This window comes from Heterodontus francisci, chromosome 20 (genome assembly GCF_036365525.1).
Source record: "Heterodontus francisci isolate sHetFra1 chromosome 20, sHetFra1.hap1, whole genome shotgun sequence".
Taxonomy (NCBI): Eukaryota; Metazoa; Chordata; class Chondrichthyes; order Heterodontiformes; family Heterodontidae; genus Heterodontus; species Heterodontus francisci.
In genome coordinates this window covers 19,414,988-19,442,374 of record NC_090390.1, presented here as the reverse complement: position 1 = coordinate 19,442,374, position 27,387 = coordinate 19,414,988, and the positions used below count along the sequence as shown (strand labels likewise).

General features: G+C 44.9%; 2 protein-coding genes across 2 annotated transcripts in view; one reads left to right on the top strand and one right to left on the bottom strand.

The window, feature by feature from the left end:
• Positions 1–27,387, bottom strand: part of LOC137380511 (catenin alpha-3-like) — a 2,550,805-nt gene that overhangs the window by 1,901,233 nt on the left and 622,185 nt on the right. The window lies entirely within an intron of this gene.
• Positions 1–27,387, top strand: part of LOC137380512 (leucine-rich repeat transmembrane neuronal protein 3-like) — a 477,263-nt gene that overhangs the window by 363,298 nt on the left and 86,578 nt on the right. The gene's annotated exons all lie outside the window — the stretch shown is intronic.

Genomic DNA, 27,387 nt, shown 5'->3' with positions numbered 1-27,387 from the left:
AACATAAAACAAGTTGGGATCAGAGTGGAAACATAAAACAGGCTGGGATCAGAGGGGAGAAACAGAAAACAGGCTGGGATCAGAGTGGAGAAACATAAAACAGGCTGGGATCAGAGTGGAGAAACATAAAACAGGCTGGGAACAGAGTGGAGAAACAGAAAACAGGCTGGGATCAGACTGGAGAAACAGAAAACAGGCCTGGATGAGAGTGGAGAAACGTCAAACAGGCTGGGATCAAACTGGAAAACATACAGCAGGCTGGGATCAGAGTGGAGAAACAGGGAGCAGGTTGGGATCAGAGAGGAAAACATAAAACAGGCTGGGAGCAGAGTGGAGAAACATAAACAATCTGGGATCAGAGTGGAGAAACATAAAACAGGCTGGGATCAGAGTGGAGAAACATAAAATAGGCTGGGATCAGAGTGGAGAAACATAAAACGGGCCGGGATGGGAGTGAAGAAACATAAAACAGGCTGGGATCAGAGTGGAGAAACATAAAACAGGCTGGGATCAGAGTGGAGAAATATAAAACAGGCTGGGAACAGAGTGGAGAAACATAAAACAGGCTGGGATCAGAGTGGAGAAACATAAAACAGGCTGGGATCAGAGTGGAGAAACATAAAACAGGCTGGGAACAGAGTGGAGAAACATAAAACAGGCTGGGATCAGAGTGGAGAAACATAAAACAGGCTGGGATCAGAGTGGAGAAACAGAAAACAGTCTGGAATCAGAGTGGAGAAACATGAAACAGGCTGGGAACAGAGTGGAGAAACATAAAACAGGCCGGGATGAGAGTGGAGAAATATAAAACAGGCTGGGATCAGAGTGGAGAAACATAAAACAGGCTGGGAACAGGGTGGAGAAACATAAAACAAGCTGGGATCAGAGTGGAGAAACATAAAACAGGTTGGGATCAGAGTGGAGAAACATAAACAATCAGGGATCAGAGTGGAGAAACAGAAAACAGGCTGGGATCAGAGTGGAGAAACATAAAACAGGCTGGGATCAGAGTGGAGAAAAATAAAATACGTTGGGATCAGAGTGGAGAAAGATTAAGCAGGTTCGGATCAGAGTGGAGAAGCATAAAGCAGGGTGGGATCAGAGTGGAGAAACAGAAAACAGGCTGGGATCAGAGTGGAGAAACATAAATTAGGTTGGGATCAGAGTGGAGAAACATAAATTAGGTTGGGATCAGAGTGGAGAAAGATTAAGCAGGTTGGGATCAGAGTGGAGAAGCATAAAGCAGGTTGGGATCAGAGTGGAGAAACATAAACAATCTGGGATCAGAGTGGAGAAACATAAAACAGGTTGGGATCAGAGAGGAAAACATAAAACACGCTGGGATCAGACTGGAAAACATAAAGACGGCTGGGATCAGAGTGGAGAAACATGGAGCAGGTTGGGATCAGAATGGAGAAACATAAAGTAGGTTGGGATCAGAGCGGAGAAACATAAACAATCTGGAATCAGATTGGAGAAACATAAAGAAGGTTGGGATCAGAGTGGAGAAACATGAAATAGGTTGGGATAAGAGGGGAGAAACATGGAGCAGGATGGGATCAGTGCGGAGAAACATACAGCAGGTTGGGATCAGAGTGGAGAAACATGAAACAGGTTGGGATCAGAGTGGAGAAACATAAAATAGTTTGGGATCAGAGGGGAGAAACATAAAACAGGTTGGGATCAGAGTGGAGAAACATAAAACTGGTTGGGATCAGAGTGGAAACATAAAACAGGCTGGGATCAGAGTGGAGAAACAGAAAACAGGTTGGGATCAGAGTGGAGAAACAGAAAACAGGCTGGGATCAGAGTGGAGAAACATAAAACAGGCCGGCATGGAAGTGGAGAAACATAAAACAGGCTGGAATCAGAGTGGAGAAACATAAAACAGGCTGGGAACAGAGTGGAGAAACAGAAAACAGGTTGGGATCAGAGTGGAGAAACATAAAACAGGCTGGGATCAAGGTGGTGAAACATAAAACAGGTTGGGATCAGAGTGGAGAAACATAAAACAGGCTGGGAACAGAGTGGAGAAACATAAAACAGGCTGGGATCAGAGTGGAGAAACATAAAACAGGCTGGGAACAGAGTGGAGAAACATAAAACAGGCTGGGAACAGAGTGGAGAAACAGAAAACAGGTTGGGATCAGAGTGGAGAAACATAAAACAGGCTGGGATCAAGGTGGTGAAACATAAAACAGGTTGGGATCAGAGTGGAGAAACATAAAACAGGCTGGGAACAGAGTGGAGAAACATAAAACAGGCTGGGATCAGAGTGGAGAAACATAAAACAGGCTGGGAACAGAGTGGAGAAACAGAAAACAGGTTGGGATCAGAGTGGAGAAACATAAAACAGGCTGGGATCAAGGTGGTGAAACATAAAACAGGTTGGGATCAGAGTGGAGAAACATAAAACAGGCTGGGAACAGAGTGGAGAAACAGAAAACAGGTTGGGATCAGAGTGGAGAAACATAAAACAGGCTGGGATCAAGGTGGTGAAACATAAAACAGGTTGGGATCAGAGTGGAGAAACATAAAACAGGCTGGGAACAGAGTGGAGAAACATAAAACAGGCTGGGATCAGAGTGGAGAAACATAAAACAGGCTGGGAACAGAGTGGAGAAACAGAAAACAGGTTGGGATCAGAGTGGAGAAACATAAAACAGGCTGGGATCAAGGTGGTGAAACATAAAACAGGTTGGGATCAGAGTGGAGAAACATAAAACAGGCTGGGAACAGAGTGGAGAAACATAAAAAAGTTTGGGATCAGAGCGGAGAAACATAAAACATTCCGGGATCAGAGTGGAGAAACATAAAGTAGGTTGGGATCAGAGTGGAGAAACATAAAACAGGTAGGGATCAGAGTGGAGAAACATAAAACAGGTAGGGATCAGAGTGGAGAAAGATTAAGCAGGTTGGGATCAGAGTGGAGAAGCATAAAGCAGGTTGGGATCAGAGTGGAGAAACATAAAACAGGTTGGGATCAGAGTGGAGAAACATAAAACGGGCCGGGATGGGAGTGGAGAAACATAAAACAGGCTGGGATCAGAGTGGAGAAACATAAAACAGGCTGGGATCAGAGTGGAGAAAAATAAAACAGGCTGGGAACAGAGTGGAGAAACATAAAACAGGCTGGAATCAGAGTGGAGAAACATAAAACAGGCTGGGATCAGAGTGGAGAAACAGAAAACAGGTTGGGATCAGAGTGCAGAAACATAAAACAGGCCGGGATCAGAGGGGAGAAACATAAAACAGGCTGGGATCAGAGTGGAGAAACATACAACAGGCCGGGATCAGAGTGGAGAAACATAAAACAGGCTGGGATCAGAGTGGAGAAACATAAAACAGGCTGGGAACAGGGTGGAGAAACATAAAACAGGCTGGGATCAGAGTGGAGAAACATAAAACATGTTGGGATCTGAGTGGAGAAACATAAACAATCTGGGATCAGAGTGGAGGAAAATAAAACAGGCTGGGTTCAGAGTGGAGAAACATAAAAAAGGCTGGGATCAGAGTGGAGAAACAGAAAACAGGCTGGGATCAGAGTGGAGAAACATAAAACAGGCTGGGATCAGAGTGGAGAAAAATAAAATAGGTTGGGAACAGAGTGGAGAAAGATTAAGCAGGTTGGGATCAGAGTGGAGAAGCAGAAAGCAGGTTCGGATCAGAGTGGAGAAACAGAAAGCAGGCTGGGATCAGAGTGGAGAAACAAAAAACAGGCTGGGATCAGAGTGGAGAAACATAAATTAGGTTGAGATCAGAGTGGAGAAACATAAATTAGGTTGGGATCAGAGTGGAGGAAGATTAAGCAGGTTGGGATCAGAGTGAAGAAACATAAACAATCTGGGATCAGAGTGGAGAAAAATAAAACAAGTTGGAATCAGAGTGGAGAAAGATTAAGCAGGTTGGGATCAGAGTGGAGAAGCAGAAAGCAGGTTGGGATCAGAGTGGAGAAACAGAAAACAGGCTGGGATCAGAGTGGAGAAACATAAATTAGGTTGGGATCAGAGTGGAGAAACAGAAATTAGGTTGGGATCAGAGTGGAGAAACAGAAAACGGGCTGGGATCAGAGTGGAGAAACATAAAACAGGCTGGGATCGGAGTGGAGAAACATAAATTAGGTTGGGATCAGAGTGGAGAAATATAAATTAGGTTGGGATCAGAGTGGAGAAAGATTAAGCAGGTTGGGATCAGAGTGGAGAAGCATAAAGCAGGTTGGGATCAGAGTGGAGAAACATAAAGAATCTGGGATCAGAGTGGAGAAACATAAAACAGGTTGGGATCAGAGTGGAGAAAGATTAAGCAGGTTGGGATCAGAGTGTAGAAGCATAAAGCAGGTTGGGATCAGAGTGGAGAAACATAAACAATCTGGGATCAGAGTGGAGAAACATAAAACAGGTTGGGACCAGAGAGGAGAAACATAAAACAGGTTGGGATCAGAGTGCAGAAAGATTAAGCAGGTTGGGATCAGAGTGGAGAAGCAGAAAGCAGGTTGGGATCAGAGTGGAGAAACATAAAACAGGTTGGGATCAGAGTGGAGAAAGATTAAGCAGGTTGGGATCAGAATGGAGAAGCATAAAGCAGGTTGGGATCAGAGTGGAGAAACATGGAGCAGGTTGGGATCAGAATGGAGAAACATAAAGAAGGTTGGGATCAGAGCGGAGAAACATAAACATTCTGGGATCAGATAGGAGAAACATAAAGAAGGTTGGGATCAGAGTGGAGAAACATGAAACAGGTTGGGATCAGAGTGGAGAAACATAAAATAGGTTGGGATCAGAGGGAAGAAACATAAAACAGGTTGGGTTCAGAGTGGAGAAACATAAACAATCTGGGATCAGAGAGGAGAAACATAAAACAGGCTGGGATCAGAGTGGAGAAAAATAAAACAGGTTGGGATCAGAGTGGAGAAAGATTAAGCAGGTTGGGATCAGAGTGGAGAAGCAGAAAGCAGGTTGGGATCAGAGTGGAGAAACAGAAAACAGGCTGGGATCAGAGTGGAGAAACATAAATTAGGTTGGGATCAGAGTGGAGAAACAGAAAACAGGCTGGGATCAGAGTGGAGAAACAGAAAACAGGCTGGGATCAGAGTGGAGAAACATAAAACAGGCTGGGATCAGAGTGGAGAAACATAAATTAGGTTGGGATCAGAGTGGAGAAACATAAATTAGGTTGGGATCAGAGTGGAGAAGCATAAAGCAGGTTGGTATCAGAGTGGAGAAACATAAAGAATCTGGGATCAGAGTGGAGAAACATAAAACAGGTTGGGATCAGAGTGGAGAAAGATTAAGCAGGTTGGGATCAGAGTGGAGAAGCATAAAGCAGCTTGGGATCAGAGTGGAGAAACATAAAACAGGTTGGGATCAGAGTGGAGAAAGATTAAGCAGGTTGGGATCAGTGGAGAAGCATAAAACAGGTTGGGATCAGAGAGGAAAACATAAAACACGCTGGGATCGGACTGGAAAACATAAAGCAGGCTGGGATCAGAGTGGAGAAACATGGAGCAGGTTGGGATCAGAATGGAGAAACATAAAGTAGGTTGGGATCAGAGCGGAGTAACATAAACAATCTGGGATCAGATTGGAGAAACATAAAGAAGGTTGGGATCAGAGTGGAGAAACATAAACAATCTGGGATCAGAGTGGAGAAACATAAAACAGGTTGGGATCAGAGAGGAAAACATAAAACACGCTGGGATCAGACTGGAAAACATAAAGCAGGCTGGGATCAGAGTGGAGAAACATGGAGCAGGTTGGGATCAGAATGGAGAAACATAAAGTAGGTTGGGATCAGAGCGGAGAAACATAAACAATCTGGGATCAGATTGGAGAAACATAAAGAAGGTTGGGATCAGAGTGGAGAAACATGAAACAGGTTGGGATCAGAGTGGAGAAACATAAAATACGTTGGGATCAGAGGGGAGAAACATGGAGCAGGATGGGATCAGTGCGGAGAAACATAAAGCAGGTTGGGATCAGAGTGGAGAAACATAAAATAGGTTGGGATCAGAGAGGAGAAACATAAAACAGGTTGGGATCAGAGTGGAGAAAGATTAAGCAGGTTGGGATCAGAGTGGAGAAGCATAACGCAGGTTGGGATCAGAGTGTAGAAACATGGAGCAGGTTGGGATCAGAATGGAGAAACATAAAGAAGGTTGGAATCAGAGCGGAGAAACATAAACATTCTGGGATCAGATAGGAGTAACATAAAGAAGGTTGGGATCAGAGTGGAGAAACATGAAACAGGTTGGGATCAGAGTGGAGAAACATAAAATAGGCTGGGATCAGAGGGGAGAAACATGGAGCAGGATCGGATCAGTGCGGAGAAACATAAAGCAGGTTGGGATCAGAGTGGAGAAACATAAAATAGGTTGGGATCAGAGGGAAGAAACATAAAACAGGTTGGGTTCAGAGGGGAGAAACATAAACAGTCTGGGATCAGAGTGGAGAAACATAAAACAGGCTGGGATCAGAGCGGAGAAAAATAAAACAGGTTGGGATCAGAGTGGAGAAAGATTAAGCAGGTTGGGATCAGAGTGGAGAAGCAGAAAGCAGGTTGGGATCAGAGTGGAGAAACAGAAAACAGGCTGGGATCAGAGTGGAGAAACATAAATTAGGTTGGGATCAGAGTGGAGAAACAGAAAACAGGCTGGGATCAGAGTGGAGAAACAGAAAACAGGCTGGGATCAGAGTGGAGAAACATAAAACAGGCTGGGATCAGAGTGGAGATACATAAATTAGGTTGGGATCAGAGTGGAGAAAGATTAAGCAGGTTGGGATCAGAGTGGAGAAGCATAAGGCAGGTTGGTATCAGAGTGGAGAAACATAAAACAGGTTGGGATCAGAGTGGAGAAAGATTAAGCAGGTTGGGATCAGAGTGGAGAAGCATAAAACAGGTTGGGATCAGAGAGGAAAACATAAAACACGCTGGGATCAGACTGGAAAACATAAAGCAGGCTGGGATCAGAGTGGAGAAACATGGAGCAGGTTGGGATCAGAATGGAGAAACATAAAGTAGGTTGGTATCAGAGCGGAGAAACATAAACAATCTGGGATCAGATTGGAGAAACATAAAGAAGGTTGGGATCAGAGTGGAGAAACATAAACAATCTGTGATCAGAGTGGAGAAACATAAAACAGGTTGGGATCAGAGAGGAAAACATAAAACACGCTGGGATCAGACTGGAAAACATAAAGCAGGCTGGGATCAGAGTGGAGAAACATGGAGCAGGTTGGGATCAGAATGGAGAAACATAAAGTAGGTTGGGATCAGAGCGGAGAAACATAAACAATCTGGGATCAGATTGGAGAAACATAAAGAAGGTTGGGATCAGAGTGGAGAAACGTGAAACAGGTTGGGATCAGAGTGGAGAAACATAAAATAGGTTGGGATCAGAGGGGAGAAACATGGAGCAGGATGGGATCAGTGCGGAGAAACATAAAGCAGGTTGGGATCAGAGTGGAGAAACCTAAAATAGGTTGGGATCAGAGGGGAGAAACATAAAACAGGTTGGGATCAGAGTGGAAACATAAAACAGGCTGGGATCAGAGTGGAGAAACAGAAAACAGGTTGGGATCAGAGTGGAGAAACAGAAAACAGGCTGGGATCAGAGTGGAGAAACATAAAACAGGCCGGGATGGGAGTGGAGAAACATAAAACAGGCTGGGATCAGAGTGGAGATACATAAAACGGGCCGGGATGGGATTGGAGAAACATAAAACAGGCTGGGATCAGAGTGGAGAAACATAAAACAGGCTGGGATCAGAGTGGAGAAACATAAAACAGGCTGGGAACAGAGTGGAGAAACATAAAACAGGCTGGGATCAGAGTGGAGAAACATAAAACAGGCTGGGATCAGAGTGGAGAAACAGAAAACAGTCTGGGATCAGAGTGGAGAAACAGAAAACAGGTTGGGATCAGAGTGGAGAAACAGAAAACAGGCTGGGATCAGAGTGGAGAAACATAAAACAGGCCTGGATGGGACTGGAGAAACATAAAACAGGCTGGGATCAGAGTGGAGAAACATAAAACGGGCCGGGATGGGAGTGGAGAAACATAAAACAGGCTGGGATCAGAGTGGAGAAACATAAAACAGGCTGGGATCAGAGTGGAGAAACATAAAACAGGCTGGGAACAGAGTGGAGAAACATAAAACAGGCTGGGATCAGAGTGGAGAAACATAAAACAGGCTGGGATCAGAGTGGAGAAACAGAAAACAGTCTGGGATCAGAGTGGAGAAACAGAAAACAGGCAGGGATGAGAGTGGAGAAACATAAAACAGGCTGGGATCAGAGTGGAGAAACATAAAACAGGCCGGGATCAGAGTGGAGAAACATAAAAAAGGCTGGGAACAGAGTGGAGAAACAGAAAACAGGCCGGGATGAGAGTGGAGAAACATAAAACAGGCTGGGATCAGAGTGGAGAAACATAAAAAAGGCTGGGATCAGAGTGGAGAAACAGAAAACAGGCTGGGATCAGAGTGGAGAAACATAAAACAGGCGGGGATCAGAGTGGAGAAAGATTAAGCAGGTTGGGATCAGAGTGGAGAAACATAAACAATCTGGGATCAGAGTGGAGAAAGATTAAGCAGGTTGGGATCAGAGTGGAGAAGCATAAAGCAGGTTGGGATCAGAGTGGAGAAACATAAAACAGGTAGGGATCAGAGTGGAGAAAGATTAAGCAGGTTGGGATCAGAGAGGAAAACATTAAAGACGCTGGGATCAGACTGGAGAAAAATAAAGCAGGCTGGGATCAGACTGGAGAAAAATAAAGCAGTTTGGGATCAGACTGGAGAAACATAAAACAAGCTGGGAACAGAGTGGAGAAACATAAAAAAGGTTGGGATCAGAGCGGAGAAACATAAAACATTCCAGGATCAGAGTGGAGAAACATAAAGTAGGTTGGGATCAGAGTGGAGAAACATAAAACAGGTAGGGATCAGAGTGGAGAAACATAAAACAGGTAGGGATCAGAGTGGAGAAAGATTAAGCAGGTTGGGATCAGAGAGGAAAACATAAAACACGCTGGGATCAGACTGGAGAAAAATAAAGCAGGCTGGGATCAGACTGGAGAAAAATAAAGCAGTTTGGCATCAGACTGGAGAAAAATAAAACAGGTTGGGATCAGACTGGAGAAACATAAAACAGGCTGGGATCAAAGGGCAGAAACATATAACAGGTTGGGATCAGAGTGGAGAAACATAAAGCAGGTTGGGATCAGGGTGGAGAAACATGGAGCAGGTTGGGATAAGAGTGGAGAAACATAAAACAGGTTGGGATCAGGGTGGAGAAACATGGAGCATGTTGGGATAAGAGTGGAGAAACATAAAGAAGGTTGGGATCAGAGCGGAGAAACATAAACATTCTGGGATCAGATAGGAGAAACATAAAGAAGGTTGGGATCAGAGTGGAGAAACATGAAACAGGTTGGGATCAGAGTGGAGAAACATAAAATAGGTTGGGATCAGAGGGAAGAAACATAAAACAGGTTGGGTTCAGAGTGGAGAAATATAAACAATCTGGGATCAGAGAGGAGAAACATAAAACAGGCTGGGATCAGAGTGGAGAAAAATAAAACAGGTTGGGATCAGAGTGGAGAAAGATTAAGCAGGTTGGGATCAGAGTGGAGAAGCAGAAAGCAGGTTGGGATCAGAGTGGAGAAACAGAAAACAGGCTGGGATCAGAGTGGAGAAACATAAATTAGGTTGGGATCAGAGTGGAGAAACAGAAAACAGGCTGGGATCAGAGTGGAGAAACAGAAAACAGGCTGGGATCAGAGTGGAGAAACATAAAACAGGCTGGGATCAGAGTGGAGAAACATAAATTAGGTTGGGATCAGAGTGGAGAAAGATTAAGCAGGTTGGGATCAGAGTGGAGAAGCATAAAGCAGGTTGGTATCAGAGTGGAGAAACATAAAGAATCTGGGATCAGAGTGGAGAAACATAAAACAGGTTGGGATCAGAGTGGAGAAAGATTAAGCAGGTTGGGATCAGAGTGGAGAAGCATAAAGCAGCTTGGGATCAGAGTGGAGAAACATAAAACAGGTTGGGATCAGAGTGGAGAAAGATTAAGCAGGTTGGGATCAGTGGAGAAGCATAAAACAGGTTGGGATCAGAGAGGAAAACATAAAACACGCTGGGATCAGACTGGAAAACATAAAGCAGGCTGGGATCAGAGTGGAGAAACATGGAGCAGGTTGGGATCAGAATGGAGAAACATAAAGTAGGTTGGGATCAGAGCGGAGTAACATAAACAATCTGGGATCAGATTGGAGAAACATAAAGAAGGTTGGGATCAGAGTGGAGAAACATAAACAATCTGGGATCAGAGTGGAGAAACATAAAACAGGTTGGGATCAGAGAGGAAAACATAAAACACGCTGGGATCAGACTGGAAAACATAAAGCAGGCTGGGATCAGAGTGGAGAAACATGGAGCAGGTTGGGATCAGAATGGAGAAACATAAAGTAGGTTGGGATCAGAGCGGAGAAACATAAACAATCTGGGATCAGATTGGAGAAACATAAAGAAGGTTGGGATCAGAGTGGAGAAACATGAAACAGGTTGGGATCAGAGTGGAGAAACATAATATAGGTTGGGATCAGAGGGGAGAAACATGGAGCAGGATGGGATCAGTGCGGAGAAACATAAAGCAGGTTGGGATCAGAGTGGAGAAACATAAAATAGGTTGGGATCAGAGAGGAGAAACATAAAACAGGTTGGGATCAGAGTGGAGAAGCATAAAGCAGGTTGGGATCAGAGTGGAGAAACATAAAACAGGTTGGGATCAGAGTGGAGAAAGATTAAGCAGGTTGGGATCAGAGTGGAGAAGCATAACGCAGGTTGGGATCAGAGTGGAGAAACATGGAGCAGGTTGGGATCAGAATGGAGAAACATAAAGAAGGTTGGGATCAGAGCGGAGAAACATAAACATTCTGGGATCAGATAGGAGTAACATAAAGAAGGTTGGGATCAGAGTGGAGAAACATGAAACAGGTTGGGATCAGAGTGGAGAAACATAAAATAGGCTGGGATCAGAGGGGAGAAACATGGAGCAGGATCGGATCAGTGCGGAGAAACATAAAGCAGGCTGGGATCAGAATGGAGAAACATAAAATAGGTTGGGATCAGAGGGAAGAAACATAAAACAGGTTGGGTTCAGAGTGGAGAAACATAAACAGTCTGGGATCAGAGTGGAGAAACATAAAACAGGTTGGGATCAGAGTGGAGAAAGATTAAGCAGGTTGGGATCAGAGTGGAGAAGCAGAAAGCAGGTTGGGATCAGAGTGGAGAAACAGAAAACAGGCTGGGATCAGAGTGGAGAAACATAAATTAGGTTGGGATCAGAGTGGAGAAACAGAAAACAGGCTGGGATCAGAGTGGAGAAACAGAAAACAGGCTGGGATCAGAGTGGAGAAACATAAAACAGGCTGGGATCAGAGTGGAGATACATAAATTAGGTTGGGATCAGAGTGGAGAAAGATTAAGCAGGTTGGGATCAGAGTGGAGAAGCATAAGGCAGGTTGGTATCAGAGTGGAGAAACATAAAACAGGTTGGGATCAGAGTGGAGAAAGATTAAGCAGGTTGGGATCAGAGTGGAGAAGCATAAAACAGGTTGGGATCAGAGAGGAAAACATAAAACACGCTGGGATCAGACTGGAAAACATAAAGCAGGCTGGGATCAGAGTGGAGAAACATGGAGCAGGTTGGGATCAGAATGGAGAAACATAAAGTAGGTTGGTATCAGAGCGGAGAAACATAAACAATCTGGGATCAGATTGGAGAAACATAAAGAAGGTTGGGATCAGAGTGGAGAAATATAAACAATCTGTGATCAGAGTGGAGAAACATAAAACAGGTTGGGATCAGAGGGGAGAAACATGGAGCAGGATGGGATCAGTGCGGAGAAACATAAAGTAGGTTGGTATCAGAGCGGAGAAACATAAACAATCTGGGATCAGATTGGAGAAACATAAAGAAGGTTGGGATCAGAGTGGAGAAACGTGAAACAGGTTGGGATCAGAGTGGAGAAACATAAAATAGGTTGGGATCAGAGGGGAGAAACATGGAGCAGGATGGGATCAGTGCGGAGAAACATAAAGCAGGTTGGGATCAGAGTGGAGAAACCTAAAATAGGTTGGGATCAGAGGGGAGAAACATAAAACAGGTTGGGATCAGAGTGGAGAAACATAAAACTGGTTGGGATCAGAGTGGAAACATAAAACAGGCTGGGATCAGAGTGGAGAAACAGAAAACAGGTTGGGATCAGAGTGGAGAAACAGAAAACAGGCTGGGATCAGAGTGGAGAAACATAAAACAGGCCGGGATGGGAGTGGAGAAACATAAAACAGGCTGGGATCAGAGTGGAGATACATAAAACGGGCCGGGATGGGATTGGAGAAACATAAAACAGGCTGGGATCAGAGTGGAGAAACATAAAACAGGCTGGGATCAGAGTGGAGAAACATAAAACAGGCTGGGAACAGAGTGGAGAAACATAAAACAGGCTGGGATCAGAGTGGAGAAACATAAAACAGGCTGGGATCAGAGTGGAGAAACAGAAAACAGTCTGGGATCAGAGTGGAGAAACAGAAAACAGGTTGGGATCAGAGTGGAGAAACAGAAAACAGGCTGGGATCAGAGTGGAGAAACATAAAACAGGCTGGGATCAGAGTGGAGAAACATAAAACGGGCCGGGATGGGAGTGGAGAAACATAAAACAGGCTGGGATCAGAGTGGAGAAACATAAAACAGGCTGGGATCAGAGTGGAGAAACATAAAACAGGCTGGGAACAGAGTGGAGAAACATAAAACAGGCTGGGATCAGAGTGGAGAAACATAAAACAGGCTGGGATCAGAGTGGAGAAACAGAAAACAGTCTGGGATCAGAGTGGAGAAACAGAAAACAGGCAGGGATGAGAGTGGAGAAACATAAAACAGGCTGGGATCAGAGTGGAGAAACATAAAACAGGCCGGGATCAGAGTGGAGAAACATAAAAAAGGCTGGGAACAGAGTGGAGAAACAGAAAACAGGCCGGGATGAGAGTGGAGAAACATAAAACAGGCTGGGATCAGAGTGGAGAAACATAAAAAAGGCTGGGATCAGAGTGGAGAAACAGAAAACAGGCTGGGATCAGAGTGGAGAAACATAAAACAGGCTGGGATCAGAGTGGAGAAAGATTAAGCAGGTTGGGATCAGAGTGGAGAAACATAAACAATCTGGGATCAGAGTGGAGAAAGATTAAGCAGGTTGGGATCAGAGTGGAGAAGCATAAAGCAGGTTGGGATCAGAGTGGAGAAACATAAAACAGGTAGGGATTAGAGTGGAGAAAGATTAAGCAGGTTGGGATCAGAGTGGAGAGACATAAAATAGGTTGGGATCAGAGGGGAGAAACATGGAGCAGGATGGGATCAGTGCGGAGAAACATAAAGCAGGTTGGGATCAGAGTGGAGAAACATGAAACAGGTTGGGATCAGAGTGGAGAAACATAAAATAGGTTGGGATCAGAGGGGAGAAACATAAAACAGGTTGGGATCAGAGTGGAGAAACATAAAACTGGTTGGGATCAGAGTGGAAACATAAAACAGGCTGGGATCAGAGTGGAGAAACAGAAAACAGGTTCGGTTCAGAGTGGAGAAACAGAAAACAGGCTGGGATCAGAGTGGAGAAACATAAAACAGGCCGGGATGGGAGTGGAGAAACATAAAACAGGCTGGGATCAGAGTGGAGAAACATAAAATGGGCCGAGATGGGAGTGGGAAAAAATAAAACAGGCTGGGATCAGAGTGGAGAAACATAAAACAGGCTGGGATCAGAGTGGAGAAACATAAAACAGGCTGGGAACAGAGTGGAGAAACATAAATTAGGTTGGGATCAGAGTGGAGAAAGATTAAGCAGGTTGGGATCAGAGTGGAGAAGCATAAAGCAGGTTGGGATCAGAGTGGAGAAACATAAACAATCTGGGATCAGAGTGGAGAAAGATTAAGCAGGTTGGGATCAGAGTGGAGAAGCATCAGGCAGGTTGGGATCAGAGTGGAGAAACATAAACAATCTGGGATCAGAGTGGAGAAACATAAAACAGGTTGGGATCAGAGAGGAAAACATAAAACACGCTGGGATCAGACTGGAAAACATAAAGCAGGCTGGGATCAGAGTGGAGAAACATGGAGCAGGTTGGGATCAGAATGGAGAAACATAAAGTATGTTGGGAACAGAGCGGAGAAACATAAACAATCTGGGATCAGATTGGAGAAACATAAAGAAGGTTGGGATCAGAGTGGAGAAACATGAAACAGGTTGGGATCAGAGTGGAGAGACATAAAATAGGTTGGGATCAGAGGGGAGAAACATGGAGCAGGATGGGATCAGTGCGGAGAAACATAAAGCAGGTTGGGATCAGAGTGGAGAAACATGAAACAGGTTGGGATCAGAGTGGAGAAACATAAAATAGGTTGGGATCAGAGGGGAGAAACATAAAACAGGTTGGGATCAGAGTGGAGAAACATAAAACTGGTTGGGATCAGAGTGGAAACATAAAACAGGCTGGGATCAGAGTGGAGAAACAGAAAACAGGTTCGGATCAGAGTGGAGAAACAGAAAACAGGCTGGGATCAGAGTGGAGAAACATAAAACAGGCCGGGATGGGAGTGGAGAAACATAAAACAGGCTGGGATCAGAGTGGAGAAACATAAAACGGGCCGGGATGGGAGTGGGAAAACATAAAACAGGCTGGGATCAGAGTGGAGAAACATAAAACAGGCTGGGATCAGAGTGGAGAAACATAAAACAGGCTGGGAACAGAGTGGAGAAACATAAAACAGGCTGGGATCAGACTGGAGAAACATAAAACAGGCTGGGATCAGAGTGGAGAAACAGAAAACAGTCTGGGATCAGAGTGGAGTAACAGAAAACAGGCGGGGATGATAGTGGAGAAACATAAAACAGGCTGGGATCAGAGTGGAGAAACATAAAACAGGCCGGGATCAGAGTGGAGAAACATAAAACAGGCTGGGAACAGGGTGGAGAAACATAAAACAGGCTGGGATCAGAGTGGAGAAACATAAAACAGGCTGGGATCAGAGTGGAGCAACATAAAAAAGGCTGGGATCAGAGTGGAGAAACAGAAAACAGGCCGGGATGAGAGTGGAGAAACATAAAACAGGCTGGGATCAGAGTGGAGAAACATAAAAAAAGGTGGGATCAGAGTGGAGAAACAGAAAACAGGCTGGGATCAGAGTGGAGAAACATAAAACAGGCTGGGATCAGAGTGGAGAAAGATTAAGCAGGTTGGGATCAGAGTGGAGAAACATAAAACAGGTTGGGATCAGGGTGGAGAAACATGGAGCATGTTGGGATAAGAGTGGAGAAACATAAAACAGGTTGGGATCAGAGTTGAGAAACATCAAACAGGCTGGTATCAGACTGGAAAACATACAGCAGGCTGGGATCAGAGTGGAGAAACATCAAACAGGCTGGGATCAGACTGGAAAACATACAGCAGGCTGGGATCAGAGTGGAGAAACATCAAACAGGCTGGGATCAGACTGCAAAAACATACAGCAGGCTGGGATCAGAGTGGAGAAACAGGAAGCAGGTTGGGATCAGAGTGGAAAACATAAAACAGGCTGGGATCAGAGTGGAGAAACAAAAAACAGGCTGGGATCAGAGTGGAGAAACATACAACAGGTTGGGATCAGAGTGGAGAAAGATTAAGCAGGTTGGGATCAGAGTGGAGAAGCATAAACAATCTGGGATCAGAGTGGAGAAACATAAACAATCTGGGATCAGAGTGGAGAAACATAAAACAGGTTGGGATCAGACTGGAAAACATAAAACAGGCTGGGATGAGAGTGGAGAAACATAAAACAGGCTGGGATCAGAGTGGAGAAACATAAAACAAGGTGGGATCAGTGTGGAGAAACAGAAAACAGGCTGGGATCAGAGTGGAGAAACATAAAACAGGGTGGGATCAGAGTGGAGAAACATAAATTAGGTTGGGATCAGAGTGGAGAAAGATTAAGCAGGTTGGGATCAGAGTGGAGAAGCATAAAGCAGGTTGGGATCAGAGTGGAGAAACATAAACAATCTGGGATCAGAGTGGAGAAAGATGAAGCAGGTTGGGATCAGAGTGGAGAAGCATCAGGCAGGTTGGGATCAGAGTGGAGAAGCATAAAGCAGGTTGGGATCAGAGTGGAGAAACATAAACAATCTGGGATCAGAGTGGAGAAACATAAAACAGGTTGGGATCAGAGAGGAAAACATAAAACACGCTGGGATCAGACTGGAAAACATAAAGCAGGCTGGGATCAGAGTGGAGAAACATGGAGCAGGTTGGGATCAGAATGGAGAAACATAAAGTAGGTTGGGAACAGAGTGGAGAAACATAAACAATCTGGGATCAGATTGGAGAAACATAAAGAAGGTTGGGATCAGAGTGGAGAAACATGAAACAGGTTGGGATCAGAGTGGAGAGACATAAAATAGGTTGGGATCAGAGGGGAGAAACATGGAGCAGGATGGGATCAGTGCGGAGAAACATAAAGCAGGTTGGGATCAGAGTGGAGAAACATGAAACAGGTTGGGATCAGAGTGGAGAAACATAAAATAGGTTGGGATCAGAGGGGAGAAACATAAAACAGGTTGGGATCAGAGTGGAGAAACATAAAACTGGTTGGGATCAGAGTGGAAACATAAAACAGGCTGGGATCAGAGTGGAGAAACAGAAAACAGGTTCGGATCAGAGTGGAGAAACAGAAAACAGGCTGGGATCAGAGTGGAGAAACATAAAACAGGCCGGGATGGGAGTGGAGAAACATAAAACAGGCTGGGATCAGAGTGGAGAAACATAAAACGGGCCGAGATGGGAGTGGGAAAAAATAAAACAGGCTGGGATCAGAGTGGAGAAACATAAAACAGGCTGGGATCAGAGTGGAGAAACATAAAACAGGCTGGGAACAGAGTGGAGAAACATAAATTAGGTTGGGATCAGAGTGGAGAAAGATTAAGCAGGTTGGGATCAGAGTGGAGAAGCATAAAGCAGGTTGGGATCAGAGTGGAGAAACATAAACAATCTGGGATCAGAGTGGAGAAAGATTAAGCAGGTTGGGATCAGAGTGGAGAAGCATCAGGCAGGTTGGGATCAGAGTGGAGAAACATAAACAATCTGGGATCAGAGTGGAGAAACATAAAACAGGTTGGGATCAGAGAGGAAAACATAAAACACGCTGGGATCAGACTGGAAAACATAAAGCAGGCTGGGATCAGAGTGGAGAAACATGGAGCAGGTTGGGATCAGAATGGAGAAACATAAAGTAGGTTGGGAACAGAGCGGAGAAACATAAACAATCTGGGATCAGATTGGAGAAACATAAAGAAGGTTGGGATCAGAGTGGAGAAACATGAAACAGGTTGGGATCAGAGTGGAGAGACATAAAATAGGTTGGGATCAGAGGGGAGAAACATGGAGCAGGATGGGATCAGTGCGGAGAAACATAAAGCAGGTTGGGATCAGAGTGGAGAAACATGAAACAGGTTGGGATCAGAGTGGAGAAACATAAAATAGGTTGGGATCAGAGGGGAGAAACATAAAACAGGTTGGGATCAGAGTGGAGAAACATAAAACTGGTTGGGATCAGAGTGGAAACATAAAACAGGCTGGGATCAGAGTGGAGAAACAGAAAACAGGTTCGGATCAGAGTGGAGAAACAGAAAACAGGCTGGGATCAGAGTGGAGAAACATAAAACAGGCCGGGATGGGAGTGGAGAAACATAAAACAGGCTGGGATCAGAGTGGAGAAACATAAAACGGGCCGAGATGGGAGTGGGAAAACATAAAACAGGCTGGGATCAGAGTGGAGAAACATAAAACAGGCTGGGATCAGAGTGGAGAAACATAAAACAGGCTGGGAACAGAGTGGAGAAACATAAAACAGGCTGGGATCAGACTGGAGAAACATAAAACAGGCTGGGATCAGAGTGGAGAAACAGAAAACAGTCTGGGATCAGAGTGGAGAAACAGAAAACAGGCGGGGATGAGAGTGGAGAAACATAAAACAGGCTGGGATCAGAGTGGAGAAACATAAAACAGGCCGGGATCAGAGTGGAGAAACATAAAACAGGCTGGGAACAGGGTGGAGAAACATAAAACAGGCTGGGATCAGAGTGGAGAAACATAAAACAGGCTGGGATCAGAGTGGAGCAACATAAAAAAGGCTGGGAACAGAGTGGAGAAACAGAAAACAGGCCGGGATGAGAGTGGAGAAACATAAAACAGGCTGGGATCAGAGTGGAGAAACATAAAAAAAGGTGGGATCAGAGTGGAGAAACAGAAAACAGGCTGGGATCAGAGTGGAGAAACATAAAACAGGCTGGGATCAGAGTGGAGAAAGAATAAGCAGGTTGGGATCAGAGTGGAGAAACATAAACAATCTGGGATCAGAGTGGAGAAACATAAAACAGGTTGGGATCAGAGAGGAGAAAGATTAAGCAGGTTGGGATCAGAGTGGAGAAACATAAATTAGGTTGGCATCAGAGTGGAGAAAGATTAAGCAGGTTGGGATCAGAGTGGAGAAGCATAAAGCAGGTTGGGATCAGAGTGGAGAAACACAAACAATCTGGGATCAGAGTGGAGAAAGATTAAGCAGGTTGGGATCAGAGTGGAGAAGCATAAAGCAGGTTGGGATCAGAGTGGAGAAGCATAAAGCAGGTTGGGATCAGAGTGGAGAAACATAAAACAGGCCGGGATGAGAGTGGAGAAACATAAAACAGGCTGGGATCAGAGTGGAGAAAGATTAAGCAGGTTGGGATCAGAGTGGAGAAACATAAACAATCTGGGATCAGAGTGGAGAAACATAAAACAGGTTGGGTTCAGAGAGGAGAAAGATTAAGCAGGTTGGGATCAGAGTGGAGAAACATAAATTAGGTTGGCATCAGAGTGGAGAAAGATTAAGCAGGTGGGATCAGAGTGGAGAAGCATAAAGCAGGTTGGGATCAGAGTGGAGAAACATAAACAATCTGGGATCAGAGTGGAGAAAGATTAAGCAGGTTGGGATCAGAGTGGAGAAGCATAAAGCAGGTTGGGATCAGAGTGGAGAAGCATAAAGCAGGTTGGGATCAGAGTGGAGAAACATAAACAATCTGGGATCAGAGTGGAGAAACATAAAACAGGTTGGGATCAGAGAGGAAAACATAAAGCAGGCTGGGATCAGAGTGGAGAAACATAAAACAGGCTGGGATCAGAGTGGAGAAACATAAAAAAGGCTGGGAACAGAGTGGAGAAACAGAAAACAGGCCGGGATGAGAGTGGAGAAACATAAAACAGGCTGGGATCAGAGTGGCGAAACATAAAAAAAGGTGGGATCAGAGTGGAGAAACAGAAAGCAGGTTGGGATCAGAGTGGAGAAACATAAACAATCTGGGATCAGAGTGGAGAAAGATGAAGCAGGTTGGGATCAGAGTGGAGAAGCATAAAGCAGGTTGGGATCAGAGTGGAGAAGCATAAAGCAGGTTGGGATCAGAGTGGAGAAACATAAAACAGGCTGGGATCAGAGTGGAGAAACATAAAACGGGCCGAGATGGGAGTGGGAAAACATAAAACAGGCTGGGATCAGAGTGGAGAAACATAAAACAGGCTGGGATCAGAGTGGAGAAACATAAAACAGGCTGGGAACAGAGTGGAGAAACATAAAACAGGCTGGGATCAGACTGGAGAAACATAAAACAGGCTGGGATCAGAGTGGAGAAACAGAAAACAGTCTGGGATCAGAGTGGAGAAACAGAAAACAGGCCGCGATGAGAGTGGAGAAACATAAAACAGGCTGGGATCAGAGTGGAGAAACATAAAACAGGCTGGGAACAGGGTGGAGAAACATAAAACAGGCTGGGATCAGAGTGGAGAAACATAAAAAAGGCTGGGAACAGAGTGGAGAAACAGAAAACAGGCCGGGATGAGAGTGGAGAAACATAAAACAGGCTGGGATCAGAGTGGAGAAACATAAAAAAGGCTGGGATCAGAGTGGAGAAACAGAAAACAGGCTGGGATCAGAGTGGAGAAACATAAAACAGGGTGGGATCAGAGTGGAGAAACATAAATTAGGTTGGGATCAGAGTGGAGAAAGATTAAGCAGGTTGGGATCAGAGTGGAGAAGCATAAAGCAGGTTGGGATCAGAGTGGAGAAACATAAACAATCTGGGATCAGAGTGGAGAAAGATGAAGCAGGTTGGGATCAGAGTGGAGAAGCATCAGGCAGGTTGGGATCAGAGTGGAGAAGCATAAAGCAGGTTGGGATCAGAGTGGAGAAACATAAACAATCTGGGATCAGAGTGGAGAAACATAAAACAGGTTGGGATCAGAGAGGAAAACATAAAACACGCTGGGATCAGACTGGAAAACATAAAGCAGGCTGGGATCAGAGTGGAGAAACATGGAGCAGGTTGGGATCAGAATGGAGAAACATAAAGTAGGTTGGGAACAGAGTGGAGGAACATAAACAATCTGGGATCAGATTGGAGAAACATAAAGAAGGTTGGGATCAGAGTGGAGAAACATGAAACAGGTTGGGATCAGAGTGGAGAGACATAAAATAGGTTGGGATCAGAGGGGAGAAACATGGAGCAGGATGGGATCAGTGCGGAGAAACATAAAGCAGGTTGGGATCAGAGTGGAGAAACATGAAACAGGTTGGGATCAGAGTGGAGAAACATAAAATAGGTTGGGATCAGAGGGGAGAAACATAAAACAGGTTGGGATCAGAGTGGAGAAACATAAAACTGGTTGGGATCAGAGTGGAAACATAAAACAGGCTGGGATCAGAGTGGAGAAACAGAAAACAGGTTCGGATCAGAGTGGAGAAACAGAAAACAGGCTGGGATCAGAGTGGAGAAACATAAAACAGGCCGGGATGGGAGTGGAGAAACATAAAACAGGCTGGGATCAGAGTGGAGAAACATAAAACGGGCCGAGATGGGAGTGGGAAAAAATAAAACAGGCTGGGATGAGAGTGGAGAAACATAAAACAGGCTGGGATCAGAGTGGAGAAACATAAAACAGGCTGGGAACAGAGTGGAGAAACATAAATTAGGTTGGGATCAGAGTGGAGAAAGATTAAGCAGGTTGGGATCAGAGTGGAGAAGCATAAAGCAGGTTGGGATCAGAGTGGAGAAACATAAACAATCTGGGATCAGAGTGGAGAAAGATTAAGCAGGTTGGGATCAGAGTGGAGAAGCATCAGGCAGGTTGGGATCAGAGTGGAGAAACATAAACAATCTGGGATCAGAGTGGAGAAACATAAAACAGGTTGGGATCAGAGAGGAAAACATAAAACACGCTGGGATCAGACTGGAAAACATAAAGCAGGCTGGGATCAGAGTGGAGAAACATGGAGCAGGTTGGGATCAGAATGGAGAAACATAAAGTAGGTTGGGAACAGAGCGGAGAAACATAAACAATCTGGGATCAGATTGGAGAAACATAAAGAAGGTTGGGATCAGAGTGGAGAAACATGAAACAGGTTGGGATCAGAGTGGAGAGACATAAAATAGGTTGGGATCAGAGGGGAGAAACATGGAGCAGGATGGGATCAGTGCGGAAAAACATAAAGCAGGTTGGGATCAGAGTGGAGAAACATGAAACAGGTTGGGATCAGAGTGGAGAAACATAAAATAGGTTGGGATCAGAGGGGAGAAACATAAAACAGGTTGGGATCAGAGTGGAGAAACATAAAACTGGTTGGGATCAGAGTGGAGAAACATAAAACAGGCCGGGATGGGAGTGGAGAAACATAAAACAGGCTGGGATCAGAGTGGAGAAACATAAAACGGGCCGAGATGGGAGTGGGAAAACATAAAACAGGCTGGGATCAGAGTGGAGAAACATAAAACAGGCTGGGATCAGAGTGGAGAAACATAAAACAGGCTGGGAACAGAGTGGAGAAACATAAAACAGGCTGGGATCAGACTGGAGAAACATAAAACAGGCTGGGATCAGAGTGGAGAAACAGAAAACAGTCTGGGATCAGAGTGGAGAAACAGAAAACAGGCGGGGATGAGAGTGGAGAAACATAAAACAGGCTGGGATCAGAGTGGAGAAACATAAAACAGGCCGGGATCAGAGTGGAGAAACATAAAACAGGCTGGGAACAGGGTGGAGAAACATAAAACAGGCTGGGATCAGAGTGGAGAAACATAAAACAGGCTGGGATCAGAGTGGAGCAACATAAAAAAGGCTGGGAACAGAGTGGAGAAACAGAAAACAGGCCGGGATGAGAGTGGAGAAACATAAAACAGGCTGGGATCAGAGTGGAGAAACATAAAAAAAGGTGGGATCAGAGTGGAGAAACAGAAAACAGGCTGGGATCAGAGTGGAGAAACATAAAACAGGCTGGGATCAGAGTGGAGAAAGAATAAGCAGGTTGGGATCAGAGTGGAGAAACATAAACAATCTGGGATCAGAGTGGAGAAACATAAAACAGGTTGGGATCAGAGAGGAGAAAGATTAAGCAGGTTGGGATCAGAGTGGAGAAACATAAATTAGGTTGGCATCAGAGTGGAGAAAGATTAAGCAGGTTGGGATCAGAGTGGAGAAGCATAAAGCAGGTTGGGATCAGAGTGGAGAAACACAAACAATCTGGGATCAGAGTGGAGAAAGATTAAGCAGGTTGGGATCAGAGTGGAGAAGCATAAAGCAGGTTGGGATCAGAGTGGAGAAGCATAAAGCAGGTTGGGATCAGAGTGGAGAAACATAAAACAGGCTGGGATCAGAGTGGAGAAACATAAAACGGGCCGAGATGGGAGTGGGAAAACATAAAACAGGCTGGGATCAGAGTGGAGAAACATAAAACAGGCTGGGATCAGAGTGGAGAAACATAAAACAGGCTGGGAACAGAGTGGAGAAACATAAAACAGGCTGGGATCAGACTGGAGAAACATAAAACAGGCTGGGATCAGAGTGGAGAAACAGAAAACAGTCTGGGATCAGAGTGGAGAAACAGAAAACAGGCCGGGATGAGAGTGGAGAAACATAAAACAGGCTGGGATCAGAGTGGAGAAACATAAAACAGGCCGGGATCAGAGTGGAGAAACATAAAACAGGCTGGGAACAGGGTGGAGAAACATAAAACAGGCTGGGATCAGAGTGGAGAAACATAAAACAGGCTGGGATCAGAGTGGAGAAACATAAAAAAGGCTGGGAACAGAGTGGAGAAACAGAAAACAGGCCGGGATGAGAGTGGAGAAACATAAAACAGGCTGGGATCAGAGTGGAGAAACATAAAAAAGGCTGGGATCAGAGTGGAGAAACAGAAAAGAGGCTGGGATCAGAGTGGAGAAACATAAAACAGGCTGGGATCAGAGTGGAGAAAGATTAAGCAGGTTGGGATCAGAGTGGAGAAACATAAACAATCTGGGATCAGAGTGGAGAAACATAAAACAGGTTGGGTTCAGAGAGGAGAAAGATTAAGCAGGTTGGGATCAGAGTGGAGAAACATAAATTAGGTTGGCATCAGAGTGGAGAAAGATTAAGCAGGTGGGATCAGAGTGGAGAAGCATAAAGCAGGTTGGGATCAGAGTGGAGAAACATAAACAATCTGGGATCAGAGTGGAGAAAGATTAAGCAGGTTGGGATCAGAGTGGAGAAGCATAAAGCAGGTTGGGATCAGAGTGGAGAAGCATAAAGCAGGTTGGGATCAGAGTGGAGAAACATAAACAATCTGGGATCAGAGTGGAGAAACATAAAACAGGTTGGGATCAGAGAGGAAAACATAAAACATGCTGGGATCAGATTGGAAAACATAAAGCAGGCTGGGATCAGAGTGGAGAAACATAAAACAGGCTGGGATCAGAGTGGAGAAACATAAAAAAGGCTGGGAACAGAGTGGAGAAACAGAAAACAGGCCGGGATGAGAGTGGAGAAACATAAAACAGGCTGGGATCAGAGTGGCGAAACATAAAAAAAGGTGGGATCAGAGTGGAGAAACAGAAAGCAGGTTGGGATCAGAGTGGAGAAACATAAACAATCTGGGATCAGAGTGGAGAAAGATGAAGCAGGTTGGGATCAGAGTGGAGAAGCATAAAGCAGGTTGGGATCAGAGTGGAGAAGCATAAAGCAGGTTGGGATCAGAGTGGAGAAACATAAAACAGGCTGGGATCAGAGTGGAGAAACATAAAACGGGCCGAGATGGGAGTGGGAAAACATAAAACAGGCTGGGATCAGAGTGGAGAAACATAAAACAGGCTGGGATCAGAGTGGAGAAACATAAAACAGGCTGGGAACAGAGTGGAGAAACATAAAACAGGCTGGGATCAGACTGGAGAAACATAAAACAGGCTGGGATCAGAGTGGAGAAACAGAAAACAGTCTGGGATCAGAGTGGAGAAACAGAAAACAGGCCGCGATGAGAGTGGAGAAACATAAAACAGGCTGGGATCAGAGTGGAGAAACATAAAACAGGCCGGGATCAGAGTGGAGAAACATAAAACAGGCTGGGAACAGGGTGGAGAAACATAAAACAGGCTGGGATCAGAGTGGAGAAACATAAAAAAGGCTGGGAACAGAGTGGAGAAACAGAAAACAGGCCGGGATGAGAGTGGAGAAACATAAAACAGGCTGGGATCAGAGTGGAGAAACATAAAAAAGGCTGGGATCAGAGTGGAGAAACAGAAAAGAGGCTGGGATCAGAGTGGAGAAACATAAAACAGGCTGGGATCAGAGTGGAGAAAGATTAAGCAGGTTGGGATCAGAGTGGAGAAACATAAACAATCTGGGATCAGAGTGGAGAAACATAAAACAGGTTGGGTTCAGAGAGCAGAAAGATTAAGCAGGTTGGGATCAGAGTGGAGAAACATAAATTAGGTTGGCATCAGAGTGGAGAAAGATTAAGCAGGTGGGATCAGAGTGGAGAAGCATAAAGCAGGTTGGGATCAGAGTGGAGAAACATAAACAATCTGGGATCAGAGTGGAGAAACATAAAACAGGTTGGGATCAGAGAGGAAAACATAAAACATGCTGGGATCAGATTGGAAAACATAAAGCAGGCTGGGATCAGAGTGGAGAAACATGGAGCAGGTTGGGATCAGAGTGGAGAAGCATAAAGCAGGTTGGGATAAGAGTGGAGAAGCATAAAGCAGGTTGGGATCAGAGTGGAGAAACATAAACAATCTGGGATCAGAGTGGAGAAAGATTGAGCAGGTTGGGATCAGAGTGGAGAAGCATAAAAAAGGTTGGGATCAGAGCGGAGAAACATAAAACATTCCGGGATCAGAGTGGAGAAACATAAAGTAGGTTGGGATCAGAGTGGAGAAACATAAAACAGGTAGGGATCAGAGTGGAGAAACATAAAACATGTAGGGATCAGAGTGGAGAAAGATTAAGCAGGTTGGGATCAGGGTGGAGAAACATGGAGCAGGTTGGGATAAGAGTGCAGAAACATAAAACAGGTTGGGATCAGGGTGGAGAAACATGGAGCAGGTTGGGACAAGAGTGGAGAAACATAAAACAGGTAGGGATCAGAGTGGAGAAACATCAATCAGGCTGGGATCTGGCTGGAAAAAATGCAGCAGGCTGGGAGCAGAGTGGAGAAACAGGGAGCCGGTTGGGATCAGAGAGGAAAACATAAAATAGGCTGGGATCAGAGTGGAGAAACATAAAACAGGTTGGGATCAGAGTGGAGAAACATAAAACAGGTTGGGATCAGAGTGGAGAAAGATTAAGCAGGTTGGGATCAGAGTGGAGAAGCATAAACAATCTGGGATCAGAGTGGAGAAACATAAACAATCTGGGATCAGAGTGGAGAAACATAAAACAGGTTGGGATCAGACTGGAAAACATAAAACAGGCTGGGATGAGAGTGGAGAATCATAAAACAGGCTGGGATCAGAGTGGAGAAACATAAAACAAGGTGGGATCAGTGTGGAGAAACAGAAAACAGGCTGGGATCAGAGTGGAGAAACATAAAACAGGGTGGGATCAGAGTGGAGAAACATAAAAAAGGCTGGGATCAGAGTGGAGAAGCAGAAAACAGGCTGGGATCAGAGTGGAGAAACATAAAACAGGCTGGGATCAGAGTGGAGAAACATAAAACAGGCTGGGATCAGAGTGGAGAAACATAAAACAGGTTGGGATCAGAGTGGAGAAACATAAAACTGTCCGGGATCAGAGTGGAGAAACATAAAACAGGTTGGGATCAGAGTGGGGAAACAGAAAACAGGTTGGGATCAGACTGGAGAAACATAAAAAATGCCGGGATCAGAGTGGAGAAACATAAAACAGGTTTGGATCAGAGTGGAGAAACATAAAAAATGCCGGGATCAGAGTGGAGAAACATAAAACAGGTTGGGATCAGAGTGGAGAAACATAAAAAATGCCGGGATCAGAGTGGAGAAACATAAAACAGGCTGGGATCAGAGTGGAGAAACAGAAAACAGGCTTGGATCAGAGTGGAGAAACATAAAACAGGCTGGGATCAGAGTGGAGAAACATAAAACAGGCTGGGATCTGAGTGGAGAAACATAAAACAGGCTGGGATCAGAGTGGAGAAACAGAAAACAGGCTGGGATCAGAGTGGAGAAAGATTAAGCAGGTTGGGATCAGAGTGGAAAAGCACAAAGCAGGTTGGGATCAGAGTGGAGAAGCATAAAGCAGGTTGGGATCAGAGTGGAGAAACATAAACAATCTGGGATCAGAGTGGAGAAACATAAAACAGGTTGGGATCAGAGAGGAAAACATAAAACACGCTGGGATCAGACAGGAAAACATAAAGCAGGCTGGGATCAGAGTGGAGAAACATGGAGCAGGTTGGGATCAGAATGGAGAAACATAAAGAAGGTTGGGATCAGAGTGGAAACATAACACAGGCTGGGATCAGAGTGGAGAAACAGAAAACAGGTTCGGATCAGAGTGGAGAAACATAAAACAGGCTGGGATCAGAGTGGAGAAACATAAAACAGGCCGGGATCAGAGTGGAGAAACATAAAACAGGCTGGGAACAGGGTGGAGAAACATAAAACAGGCTGGGATCAGAGTGGAGAAACATAAAAAAGGCTGGGAACAGAGTGGAGAAACAGAAAACAGGCCGGGATGAGAGTGGAGAAACATAAAACAGGCTGGGATCAGAGTGGAGAAACATAAAAAAGGCTGGGATCAGAGTGGAGAAACAGAAAAGAGGCTGGGATCAGAGTGGAGAAACATAAAACAGGCTGGGATCAGAGTGGAGAAAGATTAAGCAGGTTGGGATCAGAGTGGAGAAACATAAACAATCTGGGATCAGAGTGGAGAAACATAAAACAGGTTGGGTTCAGAGAGCAGAAAGATTAAGCAGGTTGGGATCAGAGTGGAGAAACATAAATTAGGTTGGCATCAGAGTGGAGAAAGATTAAGCAGGTGGGATCAGAGTGGAG